The sequence below is a fragment of the Papio anubis genome, chromosome 6 (assembly GCF_008728515.1).
Source record: "Papio anubis isolate 15944 chromosome 6, Panubis1.0, whole genome shotgun sequence".
Taxonomy (NCBI): Eukaryota; Metazoa; Chordata; class Mammalia; order Primates; family Cercopithecidae; genus Papio; species Papio anubis.
The window spans coordinates 29,008,773-29,025,392 of record NC_044981.1 but is presented as its reverse complement, the minus strand read 5'-3'; the positions used below and the strand labels follow the sequence as shown (position 1 = coordinate 29,025,392).

General features: G+C 38.8%; 1 protein-coding gene across 1 annotated transcript in view; it reads right to left on the bottom strand.

Annotated features, from left to right (window-relative positions):
- The window catches only part of LOC110740371 (olfactory receptor 2G3-like), an 84,526-nt gene extending 67,906 nt beyond the window's left edge, over positions 1–16,620 (bottom strand). Inside the window, exon 1 of the mRNA XM_031667011.1 lies at positions 14,566–16,620. The gene's annotated coding sequence lies outside the window, so the exon portion shown is untranslated. The remainder of the gene's footprint in view (positions 1–14,565) is intronic.

The window sequence follows — 16,620 nt, the reverse complement described above, 5'->3', positions numbered from 1 at the left end:
CAAAACCAGCCTGGCCAACATGATGAAACTTCATCTCTACTAAAAATACAAAAAATATCCAGGTTCAGTGGCACACACCTGTAATCCCAGTTACCTGGGAGGCTGAGGCAGGAGAATTGCTTGAACCCAACCTCCGAAGGAGTTGGAGGTTGCAGTGAGCCAAGATCATGCCACTGCACTCCAGTCTGGGCTACAGAGTGAGACTGTCTCAAAAACAAACAAACAAACAAACAAACAGTATACTTGCTAAATTACATCGAAATTCAATCAATAATAAGTTTATATGACATAAAGTGAACTGTGATCTCCGCCCTTTAAGAACCGCCCTTTAAATAGAAATGTGCACTAAGAACTGATGTCAACTCATAGATCAACATATCAGTGTATTCATGATTCATTCAATCAGTAATAGTTTATGTAGGTTTATCATCGTGAGTGATTAGAAGATGCTAGCACTGTCAACAAATAATATATAATATTCCTCTAGAGGGTATAGGGTATATCATGACTTATAAAAGAATTAAAAAGCAATTTAAGGTTTTACTAGATGCAAAATAAAACAAGAAGGCAAACATATTGAATGTCTATGTGTTTGAGAAATTCACAGTAAAGAATAGATGGGCTACCAACTACGGAATATTATTTTGAAGGAAGAAATAAAACTATAAACATATGTGGAGTAAAGAAAACTACATTCCAGGTGAAAACATCCTGAATATGCTAAGGATAAGAGGTCATTATCTCTGGAAGATAGAAATCAGGTCATTGGCTTCCAATGACATACATCAGGAATAAAAATAACATGGTACCTTACATTTTTATAGCTAGAACTGTATAAATTTTTCTTTAATTGAGACAGAGTCTTGTTCTGTCTCCCAGGCTGGAGTGCAGTGGTGTGATCTCGGCTCACTGCAACCTCCACCTCCCAGGTTCAAGCGATTCTTCTGCCTCAGCCTCCCAAGTAGCTGGGACTACAGGCGTGTGCCACCACACCTGGCTAATCTTTTTTTTTTTTTTTTTTTTTGTATGTTTAGTAGAGACAGGATTTCGCCATGTTGGCCAGGCTGGTCTCGAGCTCCTGACCTCAGGGGATCCTACCATTTTGGCCTATCAAAATGCTAGGACTACAGGCATGAACCACTGCACCCAGCCAACTATATAAATTTTTAATGAGGAACTTTTCCCAAGATGGCCGAATAGGAACAGCTCTGATCTGCAGCTCTCAGTGAGATCAATGCAGAAGGCAGGAGATTTTTGCATTTCCAACTGAGGGACCTGGCTTATCTCACTGGGACTTGTTAGAGAGTGGGTGCAGCCCACAGAGGGTGAGCCAAAGCTGGGTGGGCCATCATCTCACCCTGGAAGTGCAAGGGGTTGAGGAACTCCCTCCACTAGCCAAGGGAAGCCATGAGGGATTGTGCCATGAGGAATGGTGCACTCAGGCCCAGATACTATGTTTTTCCCATGGTTTTCACAATCCGCAGACCAGGAGATTCCTTGGGTGCCTCTGTCAAAGGGCCCTGGGCCCTTGACAGTGCAAGCACAAAACTGGGCTGCCAATTAGGCAGACACCGAGCTAGCTGCAGGATTTTATTTTCATACCCCAGTGGCATCTGGAACACCAACAAGACAGAACAGTTTACTTCCCTGGAAAGGGGGCAGAAGCCAGGGAGCAAAGTGGTCTTGCTCAGCAGATCCCACCCCCAGGAGCCCAACAATCTAACAACCACTGGCTTGAAGTTTTCATAGTAAGCACAGCAGTCTGAAGTCAACCTGGGACACTATAGTTTGGTGTAGGGAGGGGCATCTGCCATTACTGAGACTTGAGTAGGCAGTTTTCCCTCACAGTGTAAGCAATGCCACAGGGAAGATAGAACTGGGCAGAACCCATTGCATTTCACCAAAGCCCCTGTAGGCAGACTGCCTCTCTAGATTCCTTCTCTCTGGGCAGGGCATCTCTGAAAAAAAGGCATCAGCCCCAGTCAGGGGCTTATAGATCAAATTCCCATCTCCCTGGGACAGAGCACCTGGGGAAAGAGGAGGCTGTGGGTGCAGCTTCAGCAGACTTAAACGTCCCTGCCCGCCAGCTCTGAAGAGAGCAGTGGATCTCCCAGCACAGAGTTCCAGCTATGCTAAGCGACAGACTGTCTCCTCAAGTGGGTACCTGACCCCCATGCCTGCTGACTGGGAGGCACCTCCCAGCAGAGGTCGACAGACACATTACACAGGACAGCTCCAGCTGGCATCTGGCAGGTGCCCATCTAGGACAAAGCTTCCAGAGGAAGGAACAGGCAGCAATCTCTGCTGTTCTGCAGCCTCCACTGTTGTTACCCAGGGAAATAAGGTCTGGAGTGGACCTCCAGCAAACTCCTGCAGATCTGCAGCAGAGGGCCCTGACTGTTAGAAGGAAAACTAACAAACAGAAAGGAATAGCATCAACATCAACAGAAAGGACATCTACTCAGAAACCCCATCCGAAGGTCACCAACATCAAAGACCAAAGGTATAGAAATCCACTAAGACGAGGAAAAACCAGCACAGAAAGGCTGAAAATTCCAAAATCCAGAACGCCTCTTCTCCTCCAAGGGATCACAACTCCTTGCCAGCAAGAGAACAAAACTGGATGGAGAATGAGTTTGATGAATTGACAGAAGCAGGCTTCAGAAGGTGGGTAATAACAAACTCCCCCAAGCTAAAGGAGCATGTTCTAACCCAATTCAAGGAAGCTAAGAACCTTGAAAAAAGGTTAGAGGAATTGATAACTAGAATAACCAGTTTGGAGAAGAACATAAATAACCTGATGGAGCTGAAAAACACACCACGAGAACTTCATGAATCATACGCAAGTATCAATAGCCAAATCAATCTAGTGGAAAAAAGGATATCAGAGATTGAAGATCAACTTAATGAAATAAAGCATGAAGACAAGATTAGAGAAAAAAAACACAAAAAGTTACAAACAAAGTATCCGAGAAATATGGGAATATGTGGAAAGACCAAATCTACGTGTGATTGGTGTACCTGAAAGTGACAGGGAGAGTGGAACCAAGTTGGAAAACACTCTTCAGGATATTATTCAGGAGACCTTCCCCATCCTAGCAAGACAGGCCAACATTCAAATTCAGGAAATAGAGAAAACACCACAAAGATACTCCTCGAGAAGAGCAACCCCAAGAAACATAATTGTCTGATTCACCAAGGTTGAAATGAAGGGAAAAATTTAAGGACAGCCAGAGAGAAAGGTTGGGTTACCCACAAAAAGAAGCCCATCAGACTAACAACAGATGTCTCTGCAGAAACTCTACAAGCCAGAAGAAAGTGGGCCAATATGCAACATTCTAAAAGAAAAGAATTTTCCACCCAGAATTTCATATCCATCCAAACTAAGCTTCATAAGTGAAGGAGAAATAAAATCCTTTACAGACAAGCAAATGCTGAGAGATTTTGTCACCACCAAGCCTGCCCTGCAAAAACTCCTGAACACCTCAAGGAAAGGAAAACCCAGTACCAGCCACTGCAAAAACATAACAAATTGTAAAGACCATTGACACTATGAAGAAACTGCATTAACTAATGGGCAAAATAACCAGTTAACATCATAATGACAGGATCAAATTCACACATAACAATATTAACCTTAAACGTAAATGGGCTAAAAGGCCCAATTAAAAGACACAGACTGGCAAATTGGAAAAAGAGTCAAGACCCATCTGTGTGCTGTATTCAGGAGACCCATCTCATGTGCAAAGACACACATAGGCCCAAAATAAAGGGATGGAGGAATATTTACCAAACAAATAGAAAGAAAAAAAAAAAAAAAGCAGGGGTTGCAATCCTAGTCTCTGTTAAAACAGACTTTAAACCAACAAAGTTTAAAAAGACAGAGAAGGGCATTACATAATGGAAGAGAGATCAATGCAACAAGAAGAGCTAACTATTGTAAACATATATGCACCCAATACAGGAGCACCCAGATTCATAAAGGAAGTTATTAGACCTACAAAGAGACTTAGACTCCTACACAATAATAGTGGGAGATTTTAACACCCAATATCAATATTATACAGATCAATTAGACAGCAGATTAATAAGTATATTGAGGACTTGAACTCAGCTCTGGACCAAGCAGACCTAATAGACATCTACAGAACTCTCCACCCCAAATCAACAGAACATACATTCTTCTCAGCACCACATAGCACTTATTCTAAAATTGACCACATAATTGGAAGTAAAACACTCCTCAGCAAATGCAAAAGAATGGAAATCATAACAAAAGTCTCTCAGACCACAGTGCAATCAAAATAGACTTCAATATTAAGAAACTCACTCAAAACTGTGAAAGTACATGGAAACTGAACAACCTGCTCCTGAATGACTACTGGGTAAATAACAAAATTAAGGCAGAAATAAATAAGTTCTTTGAAATCAATGAGAACAAAGACACAACATACCAGAATCTCTGGGACACAGCTAAAGCAGTGTTTAGAGGGAAATTTATAGCACTAAATGCCCACAGGAGAAAGCAGGACACATCTAAAATTGACACCCTACCATCATAATTAAAAGAACTAGAGAAGCAAGAGCAAACAATGTCAAAAGCTAGCAGAAGACAAGAAATAACTAAGATCAGAGCAGAAATGAAGGAGATTGAGACACAAGAAACCCTTCAAAGAATCAATGAATCTATGAGCTGATTTCTTGAAAAGATTAACAAAATAGACTGCTGGCTAGACAAATAAGAAAAGACAGAAGAATCAAATAGACACAATACAAAATGAAAAAGGGGATATCACCACCGATCCCACAGAAATACAAACTGCCATCAGAGAATACTGTAAACACCTCTAGGTAAATGAAGTAGAAAATCTAGAAGAAATGGATAAATTCCTGGACACATACACCCTCCCCAGACTAACCCAGGAAGAAGTCTAATCCCTGAGCAGACCAATAACAAGTTCTGAAATTGAGGTAGTAATTAATAGCCTAGCAACCAGAAAAAACCCAGGACCAGACCGATTCACACCCAAATTGTACCAGAGTCACAAAGAGGAGCTGGTACCATACCTTCTGAAACTATTTCAAACAATAGAAAAATAGAGACTCCTCTCTAACTCATTCTGTGAAGCCAGCATCATCCTGATACCAAAACCTGGCCAAGACACAATGAAAAAAGAAAATTTCAGGCCAATGTCCCTGATGAACATCAATGCAAAATTCCTCAATAAAATACTGGCAAACCAAATCCAGCAGCACATCAAAAAGCTTATCCACCACGAGTGAGTTGGCTTCATCCCTGGGATGCAAGGCTGGTTCAACATATGCAAATCAATAAACATCATCCATCATACAAACATAACCAATAACAAAAACCACATGATTATTTCAATAGATGCAGAAAAGGTCTTTGATAAAATTCAATACTCCTTCATGCTAAAAACTCTCAATAAACTAGGAATCAATGAAACATATCTCAAAATAATAAGAGCTATTTGTAACAAACCCACAGCCAATGACATACTGAATGGACCAAAAGGACAAAGGGAAAACTGGAAGCATTCCCTTTGAAAACCAGCACAAGACAAGGATGCCCTCTCTGACAACTCCTATTCAACACAGTTTTGAAAGTTCTGGCCAGGGCAATCAGGCAAGAGAAAGAAGTAAAGGATATTCAGTTAGGAAGAGGGGAAGTCAAATTGTCTCTGCTTGTGGATGACATGACTGTATATGATTGTATATTTAGAAAACCCCATTGTCTCACCCCAAAATCTCCTTAAGCTGATAAGCAACTTCAGCAAAGTCTCAGGATACATAATCAATGTGCAAAATCACAGTCATTTCTATATACCAATAATAGACAGAGACCCAAATCATGAGTGAACTCCCATTCACAATTGCTATAAAGAGAATAAAATACCTAGGAATACAACTTACAAGGGATGTGAAGGATCTCTTCAGAAAGAACTAAAAACCACTGCTCAAGGAAGTAAGAGAGGATACAAAAAATGAAAAAAACATTCCATGCTCAAGGATAGGAAAAATCAGTATCGTGAAAATGGCCATACTGCCCAAAGTAATTTATAGATTCAGTGCTATCCCCATCAAGCTACCATTGATTTGCTTCACAGAATTAGAAAAAAACTACTCTAAATTTCATATGGAATCAAAACGAGCCCATATAGCCAAGACAATCATAAGCAAAAAGAACAAAACTGGATACATCATGCTACCTGACTTCAAACTATACTGCAAGGGTACAGTAACCAAAACAGCATGGTACTGATACCAAAACAGATATATAGACCAATGGAACAGAACAGAGGACTCAGAAATAATGCTACACATCTACAACCATCTGATTTTTGACAAACCTGACCAAAAAAAAAAAAAAAAAAAACCATGGGGAAAGGATTCCCCACGTAATAAATGGTATTAGGAAAACTGACTGGCCATATGTAGGAAACTGAAACTGGACTCCTTCTTATACCTTATACAAAAATTAACTCAAGATGGATTAAAGACTTAAATGTAAGACCTAAAACCATAAAAACCCTAGAAGAAAACCTGGGCAATACCATTCAGGACACAGGTATAGGCAAACACTTCATGACTAAAACACCAAAAGCAATGGCAACAAAAGCCAAAATTGACAAATGGGATCTAATTAAACTGAAGAGCTTCTGTGCAAAAGAAACTGTCATCAGAGTTAACAGGCAACCTACAGAATGGGAGAAAAATTTTGCAATCCATTCATCTGACAAGGACTAATATCCAGAATCTACAAGGAACTGAAAAAAATTTATAAGAAAAAAAACCAACCCCATCAAAAAGTGGGCAAAAGATATGAACAGACACTGCTCAAGAGAAGACAATTATGTGGCCAACAAACATATGAAAAGAAGGTCATCATCACTGGTCATTAGAGAAATGCAAACCAAAACCACAATGAGCTACCATCTCACACCACTAACTGGTGTGAGATCACCATTCTAACAATGGTGATCATTAAAAAGTCAGGAAACAACTGATGCTAGAGAGGATGTGGAGAAATAGGAATGTTTTTACACTGTTGCTGGGAGAGTAAATTAGTTCAACCATTGTGGAAGACAGTATGGTAATTCCCCAAGGCTCTAGAACCAGAAATAGCATTTGACCAGCAATCCCATTACTGGGTATATACCCAAAGAATTATAAATCATTCTACTATAAAAACACATGCACACGTATGTTTATTGCAACACCATTTACAATATCTAAGAGTTGGAACCAACACAAACACCCATCAATGATAGACTTGATAAAGAAAATGTGGCACATATACACCATGGAATACTATGCAGCCATAAAAAGGATGAGTTAATGTCCTTTGCAAGGACATGGATGAAGTTGGAAACAATCATTCTCAGCAAACTAATACAGGAACAGAAAACCAAACACTGCATGTTCTCACTCATAAGTGGGAATTGAACAATGAGAACACATGGACACAGGGAGGGGAACATCACACACCAGGGCCTGTCAGGGGGTAGGGGGCTAGGGAAGGGATAGCATTAGAAGAAATACCTCATGTAGATGACAGTTTTATGGGTGCAGCAAACCACCATGGCATGCATATACCTATGCAGCAAACCTGCACGTTCTGCACATATACCCCAGAACTTAAAGTATAAAAAAAAAAAAAAAAAAATCCTGATGCTAATTATAATGAATAACAACTCCATAATTATCAAAAAGAATTAAATACAAAATCCCTTTCAGGCAAAGACAGATGTTAAAAAGCCATTTTTTAAATGTCATTTAATTCATTCTCCTATCTCCTAGACAGAACCAAACTCACCCTTCAAAAGAACTATCAATGATCTCCCTATGCAGGGTACCCCACTTCTGCCCTAGGAAATCATGACCAAATGACTCATGTCAGCTCAGGTTCTCAGTGCTTCTACAAGGAGAGGGCAGAAATCCACATGTATTAAGAATGTGCAAGTTGAAGCAATAACTCATACAACAATTGGATAATTACCCATTCGTTTTGAATTATTCTGCAATTTTTGTGATAATTTCAAATATGATGAACTCCTTTCACATAATATCAGTATCACAGGAACTTTTCCAGGACACCCATTGTAATTCATCATTAATTGGATGCATGCTCAAATATTACACACCTCCCTGCTGTCTGCTTCTCATAGCAGGAGCAGCCATTTCGTTTGCCTACTGACATGCTTACACATTTAATTTCCAGAGATGACACAGTGTCAGCGTGACCCAGCCCCCTGTGTGTGCCCTGATGACCTAGTTTAATAAAATCTGGCCTCATGTCAAACAGACCACAGGTTTAATTCCTGGCTACAGCAGCTACATAACAGTACGTGTAAGAGAGTGGTGCATGGTAAACTGCACAGTATTAGGCACCATTTAAAAATGGACAACAAGGAAGCTTATATGGTTTCTATCATCTTAAGACAATTGCCCATGTGACATTTACTGAATCCACCTACCCCTTTATCTCAATAAACAATATACTGTAACTCTGGGTTCTGGATCTATGAATTTAAATATTAAAATGTGTTTGGCCTTTTTTTTCTCTCCTGTGTTTTCTACCTAAGGAAAAACGCATGAATTAGGAAAAGATTAAAAAAAAAAAAAAAGCATCCCATTACTGGGTATATACCCAAAGGATTTCATAAATTATGCTGCTATAAAGACACATGCACATCGCATGTTTATTAAGTGCACTATTCATAATAGCAAAGACTTGAATCAACCTAAATGTCCATCAGTGACAGATTGATTAAGAAAATGTGGGCACATATACAATCATGGAATACTATATGCAGCCATAAAAAGGATGAGTTCAGTCCTTTGTATAGGACATGGATGCAGCTGGAAACCACCATTCTTAGCAAACTATCACAAGAATAGAAAAACTAAACACCGCGATGTTCTCACTCATAGGTGGAACTGAACAATGAGATCACTCTTGACTCCAGGAATTGGGAACATCACACAATCGCCTCTATCATGGGGAGGGGAGGGGGAGGGGAGGGATTGCACTGGGAGTTATACCTGCATAAATGATCTAGCTGATGGGTGCAGCACACCAACAAGGCACAAGTGAGCACATAAAACCTGCATCGCTATGCACATGTACCCTGCCAACTTAAAAGTATAATAATACAAATAAATTAAAAAAAAAAAAAAAAAAAAAAAAAAAAAAAGAATGAACAAATCTCTTAACAATGGTGTGAAAGAAGTGCCAGAGAGGCATTCCAGTAAAAGGGAACAGCCAAACGAAGGGTCAGGGACATAATACAGCCTGGGAAATAGGGTATCTGGCGGCTAGTACAAAAATAAGGCTCTGGAGGCTGGTAGAGGCTGGATTACATTTCTGTGAAATATATGATTTACAGTCCAGAGATTAACAATCTTTTCACTCTACAAACTTTTTAAAAATGTCCAAAACTGTACGAGTACCCACATGTTAGTAATTATACTTTTATTATCTGTTGATAAATAGTGAAAAAGGTTATAATGAATTCATCAGTAATTTTAAATAACGTTTCGTTTTATTCATTAAAAAAAGACATATAAGCCCTCAAACACAATTTTGGTATACAAGGTCTTGTTTATTATATATTAGTCATTGTTTTGGATCAACTCAGAGAAAAGTATACAGCCCTTTTTGAATTACTTAAAACTTAACTTTTGTTACTAATAATTGGTTATAAATTAGGGCATGCTTTATTTAAATACACTCAAGCACTGAAAAGGAATAGGTATCGGTGTTCTAGAGTAGGCTGTGGTAAACTGGGAGAACAGGCCAAATCCAAAAGCTTCCTGGTTTTGTAATAGAGTCTTATCAGAACACAGCCAGACACATTAATTTATGGATTATCAAAGGTTACTTTCACACTGCTACGAAGACAGAGATGAGTGGCTGACAGAGCCCATATGACCACAAAGCCCAAAAGATGTATTAACTGGCCATTTAAATAAAAAAAGAAGGAAAAAAGCTTGGCAATCTTGTTTTGTAGTATGGTGAATTATAAAGAATTACTAAATGATATCTTACATTTGCTCATGAAGTTAACCTTTGATTTAATAACGTTGTATATTTGATCACTCATTCTAACACTTGATAGCAAATGACTTTTTATTTCAGCTATTCACAAGAAGGGACATTCACCAGCAGTTAGTAATTAATGATATCTTTTCAATCTTCAATTAAACAGAGAGTTCACAGAATTTCATCTGGGGCCTGTTTTCAAACTATGCACACTTGACAAAAGGAAAAGAGCTCAGATCCAAACAGGACACGGGTATCAGTGTTTTATAAATCAAAATTTCTCACCCTTAGCCCTATGGACATTTTAGACCAGATAATTATCTGTTGTCAGGGTCTGTCCTCTGCATTTTAGGATGCTCAGTAGCATCTTTGGCCTCAGTGCACTAGATGCTAATAGCATCTCCTTTCCCCCTAAGTTGTGACAAGCAAAAAAACCTCCAGACATTGTCAAATATGCCCTAGAAAGCAAAAGTGCTCCTGGCATAGAAGCACTGCCATAAATCAGGGCATACTGTTATATCAGGAGGCATGTTTTATTACGTAGGAGTAAGCCTACAGAGTCAGTGAGACTAGCAGCAGTCATTCCAGGGCACAAAGCATAGGTGCGCACGTATAAACACAAAAGCACAAGAACATATGCAAACATATTTGATAAAATGTTTTTAGTGTCCTTTTGTTTTATTATGCATGGTTTTAAATTTTCATTTTTATAAGAGAAAAGGCCATTTTGACATGTTGAACTATCTTTTTCAGAGCAATGTTATTTCAATTAAAAATTTTTTGAAGGAAAGATTTTACTTAATTTTATATTATTAAATATTAAGGCATGAGGTAAAATCTATGGAAATGAGAATGTGAGGTAAATGCTCAGTGATTCCAATTGCATTCACCTCTCCACCATGGCATCTGCTCCTTAGGGAGGCTGGGTTATCCAGTTTCTGGATCTGGGTGTGGGGATGGGATAGTCAGATGGGAATGGCACGAGTTGGAGAAACATGGGTAAGAGAGGGTGACAGGTGAAGTGCTATCTCTGAGGTAGGTTAGAGTCGGACATCTGGAAAGTTGGGGAAGGAAGGAGCCTTAAGGTGATATAGCCTAGGGGTTTCCCAACTACTTTGACAGCCATTTGTTCTGTTATGAAATCCCAATGTCACTTGAACAAGACCCTCAGTGGGCCTCATCTTGGCTCCATTACTTTCTGAAAGTGTTTTCTTCATCTTCTGTTTTGTTCTTGGGTTCAACACCAGATGGTGCCAGGAGACCACAATGCATCCAGCAAATTCTTCCTGTCATATCCGGCCTCCTCTGCCTTACCCAGAGATTCTTGGGTTTTATTGGTGAAATTTCTCCTAATTCCCTTCCTCTGCCAAATCCTCCTATTTCTCTGTTGAAAACAATAGTAATGTCTTCCCTATCATAAAAATCCTTGTGTGCCTTTATAATCCAAACATATTAGATGACTGTACAACGACGATACTTGTCATTTGTTCTGTGACTATCCTTTAATATATTAAAATTTATTTCTTTATAAATAAAAATATATTTCAAGTAATAATAACTGGTTGAGTTTGCCATTTTATATAATTTGGAGAGTTTCTGAGGTCAAGAATTTAGAACTATGGAACTCAACACTGAAAAGCCACCAGTGAGGGCCAGCACATACCCAGAAGTTATTGTTTTGGGAATGGTCTGTCAATTTGGGGTCCGGGGTTTAGTGGATGTGCATGTGGAAGAAGGAGAAAGAGAAAAGAGTTTTGAATAGCTAGAGCCTTCAGTGATTGAGCAAAATAACAGTGTGTTTACTGGGCCTTTTACCTTAAGACCTTGGTGAGTTTCTTAGCCTAGATTCTCTAAAAATCAGAGCTTGAGGCAAAAAAGGAAATATTAAGGCTTTATTTGGGACATACAAATAGAGGGCAGCAAAGGTGAGGAAAAAAGGGAACTGAGAGAAGGGAAATATGAAGCAAGGTGAGGTGATGCATTTTCACACTGGCTACCACTTCTTGAGAAACTTTAGAAGGCTGCCTCACAGATGCTTTAATCTGCTCTTGCCACCCTCCTTCAGACAAGGTAGGAGGAGGAATCTTGCTTTGAGTGAAAGAAAAAGAAAAGAAAGTATTACAGTATATCAAAGTAGAAGGAGCTGTGTCAATGGCTGCTAATATAGTAGGTCAAGTGAGATGAAGATTAAGAACTGACCATTGGATTTAGCAATAAGGAAGTCTTCTGTGACACTAAGAGAGGAGTTTTGCTAGAGAAAAATGAAGGCAACAGCCACACTGGAATGGAAGCAAGAGAGAACAGTAGGAGACAACTTAGAGACAGAAAGCATAGAAAACTCATTAATGGTGCTTTGCTGAAGGCAGAAAGAAATGATTCAATAGCTGTAGGGAAAGAGGGGGTCAAGAGAAGGCAGAAAGAGTTTTTTTCTGTAAGATGGATGTAATTGGAGCATGCTTGTGTTCCATGGTAATGACCTATAGAGTACGCAAAATTACATAGCAGGAGAGCAAGGGTGAACTCTGAAACAAAGTCTTTAGGTCGGTGAGGGGATGGATCCAGGGCAGCAGAGGATTGATCAGCCTTTGCTAGAACACAAACAGTTCATCAATAGGAACCAGACAGAAAGTAGAATACATGGATATAGAAGCAGCTGGGTGTGTTGAGATAGCATTGAAATCCGATAGAAATTCCTTTCTGATTTCTCCAATTTTCTCTGAAGTTTTGAAAAGCAGGGGCATCAGCTGGGAGTGAAGAAAAGGAAAGGATGTGCACTTGGATAGAGAAGAGAAGGTGTGAACAGACACCTGGGAAGAGGGAGAGTACAGAAATTATGAAATACAGAAAACTAACGATTTTCTTTTCTGGATTTTCCTTTTGTTTTGTTGCATTTCGTTTTTTTTCAAAGGTTTATCTGGTGATATGTTATGATCCTGGGGGAGGAAGAGCTGAGCTCTACGTTTGGCTCAGTCTGTCATGGTGTTTCCCCATAGGTCTCTTTTATTTTTTCACTATATCTCTAACTATTTTATCATTTTCATCAAATGACTTCTTAAAACAATTGAAATAGTCATTTATAAAAGTCATTTGTATGTAAACATTCTATTGTTTTCATACCTGTGTTTTAACTACAGTAAATACAGCACTTGATATACAGAAAGTTAGTTCCAAATGTCTTCGATTGTTCAACTGCCTTTATAAATCTCCCACTATAACTTATTTAAAAAACAGAATATTGTACATGTACTATCTAGAAATTAAAATGATTTACTCTTCCCCAACATTTAGATAATACATATTTAGAAAACACCATCCTAAGAGTTTTAATTCTATTAAGCTTCCATTTGAACTCCTGTATGACAATTTAACAGCAATGAAACTAGAATAGAGAGAATTTTTAATTACTTTAGGACAACAGTGATATGGCTGTTTTTCCTGGATATTAAAAGTAGGTTCAGGGCCAGGTTCGATGGTGGAATCAACCAGGAAGGTTATCTTCTTCTCGTATAAGATATATAAATATGGAAAAGACCTAAAGTTTTATTTCATTTTCTTGATACATATCAGTAATTATTTAATCTCTGTCCTGGAGATTTTGAAGCTAACTTTCATACTGTGCATGTTCTCGTCCAAAGATGCTTGATTTATTTTATATGCTTAATATGATTTTAAGTGTCCCTTTTATTCTTTTCAGATAATTGACTATATTTTGTTTGTGTCCTCTCCAAAGGTTTTTACAAAAGCATAAATCAGATTATTCAGAGCTATCTAAGTAATAGACATGTTCTGATTTGTCTATTACATCCACTCTAACATACCTGCATCTTTTTTATCTCCTCCAAGTGTCAGAGATTTGCTCTGACTTTTCTTGTTCCTTGGAACTTGTTCTGGATGTTCTGAGTTCTGACTCATTCTAAGTTATTTCTGTTTATTGAAATATTTTCAATATGTTTATTTCTGTTGGCTTAATCTTTTATTTCATCCTTCAGTTTTTTGTAAAAGCTAGTTTGGGTTTTCCCAAAGATGGACGTTTTCATCCAAACTCGACTTCATTCCTATGGCAAGTCTTCATTCATGTGATATAATTTTAAAGTTATTTTGGCTTTATCCGTTTGGTACTGATGGACTTCAACATATCTTCTAGTGACTGAATCCTTATTTTAATGTCAGACACAAATCATTATGAACATTTAGATTCCTTTTCCTTCCATTTTTTTTCTAATGAGTCCAGTTTAAACTGAAAGAGTTAGATCTTTCAAGTTTTTAATTAACTAACTGCCTTTAAATTTGGAGTTCTCGATAAATTGTTCTCAAGACTAGACTCAATAAGAAAAAAAATCTGTAACTCTTCCTATACTTTTAAAATCAGTTTAACCTAACCAAAATCTTCACATTTTTTTCTACCTAGAACAGAACTTCTTATGGAAAACACATTTATCCCTATTTGGATAAAGTCAGCTTTTAACTATTAAAAAAACTTCAGATATAACTGCACTTACCGCCGTCTCCCATGTTAAGCCAGAGAGATCTGCTGTGAGTCTCATGTCTCCTGGTAACAGACATGGCCTCACTCAGCTTCTCCAGAACTTGTATACAGTAAAATTTTAGAGCAGTAAGCAGGTACTCTGTAGCACCAGCTCTGCCTCAGGTTGCCAGGACCCCTCTATTCTACAACACACTGTAGAGAACACTGTGGAGTATTCTGCTCAGAACCTAAACCAGGGCCTGGCAACCAAGAGAGACCAGCAGTGTGGGTGGCGATACGGGAAAATAGGCAGTGCTTCCCAAACGTTTTCATTTCATAGCACACATAAGTTAGATGTACGAGGCTGACTTTCACCAGGAAAGATTGGCCACTGGGACTTTGTTCATCCAAGGCGACATCCAGCAATCCCAAAATCTGGGAGGATAGATGTATTTTTACACATGTGCTATTTGGGAATCACTGACAAAGACTGTCTGATGAAAATGATGTGACTCAAAAGCTAAAGACTTTATTCAATTGATGGGCATTGGGACCTCCTTACTGAAGCCAGATCCGTTTTTATAGGATAGAGGAAGTAGAGTACACATCCTCATTACCTTGTTTTGGCTAAGGCAACAGTTTTCTACTTTAAAATCTCAGTTGGGGGCTTATACCTGCTTTCATGCCCCTTTCATGTCAATAATCATCAGAACAGTATTTTTTGACAATGACTTTTGCAAGCCTTGAGGTTTGTTAGTTAGTCAAGTTTCATTGGGTGGGGAGAGAGAGAAGAAGAAAGAAAGGAAAAGAGAGAGGAAGGGAGGAAGGAAAGAAGAAGGAAAAAAGAATAAAAGATTAAGAAAGAATAAGAAAAGAGGACAAAGGTAGAAAGCAATGGGGAAACTGGAAACTTCTGTCTTGTTTGTTTTCATTGTTTTACAGAGTTTACATGCCCTCCTTCATGGTAAATATTTTCTTAATATAAACATTGTTTTAGACCCATAGGTTCTAATACTCCAAAAAAGTTAAACAAAGTCCTCCCTTTGGCAACCTGTCCCTTCTTGTGTTTGGTCAGATCTCAAGTGTAGAAGGAGGAGAATAAAGGGTCTCATAATCAACAAGGGCAGACAGCAAGATCTAGTAGAGGGTAAGAAACAAAACATACTGCTTCAGGTCCAATGCCCTATGCTCCTTTATTTTCTTAAAGGCATAGGAAGGTCCAGTGCTGGAAAGGGACCCGGAGAGATATATAGATACTGCTACAATAACAGTAATGGAGAGAAACAAAGCAGTAGAGAGACAAAAAGAGACAGAGAAGCAGAGAAACAGATGAAGAGCATGTGGATAAAGGCAGAGATCCATGGAGAAACAGATTTGGACACATAGGGAGAGAATCTCAGAGAAAGCCAAGAGAGTCTCTCCTGCTTACACAGCTGCAGTGCTTCTCTGTTGCTCTTAAAGTCCAAGTACAACACTTTGACCCACAAGACCACACCAACCTCTGCAGGCTCAGTTAATAATACTGTCCCCCCGATTGGCATCCTATTGTCAAAACAGTTTCTTACTGTCTCTAAGTCACCACTGCTTTCCACATATTTTCTTGCATACACTAAGAGATCAATAAATATATTTTCAATGAATGACATACTATCTTGAAGTTGATGAGAAGGCATCGAAGGATGACTACTTTCTTCTATCTGCCCCAGGCTACAATCTACATGGAATATGCATACTCTGACAGTACAAGCATAGAATCAAAACCCAGGTCTCTGATCCACAGAAAGTTCACTGCTGTCTACCCCTAAGTAGAATCCTGCTATCCTTACCCACCTCTTTGTCAAAGAGGCCAGCCTCTCTCCCTGCCCACCACCTCTCCCCTCCCCTACCCAATGCAGCCACGTCCATGTTCATACAAAAGTTAAGGTGCGTATGTAAGGGGTAAAGGTCAGTAGCCTGACTGAGAAGCCAGTATGTATCTGTTAAGAAATTAGAAATTAGTTTTCTGTCTGTTAATAAATTAGTATCTAAGTTAAGAAATCAGATGTCACCAACAGTGTAAAAGCTGTCTCCTATTTCTCCAAAGCCTTAC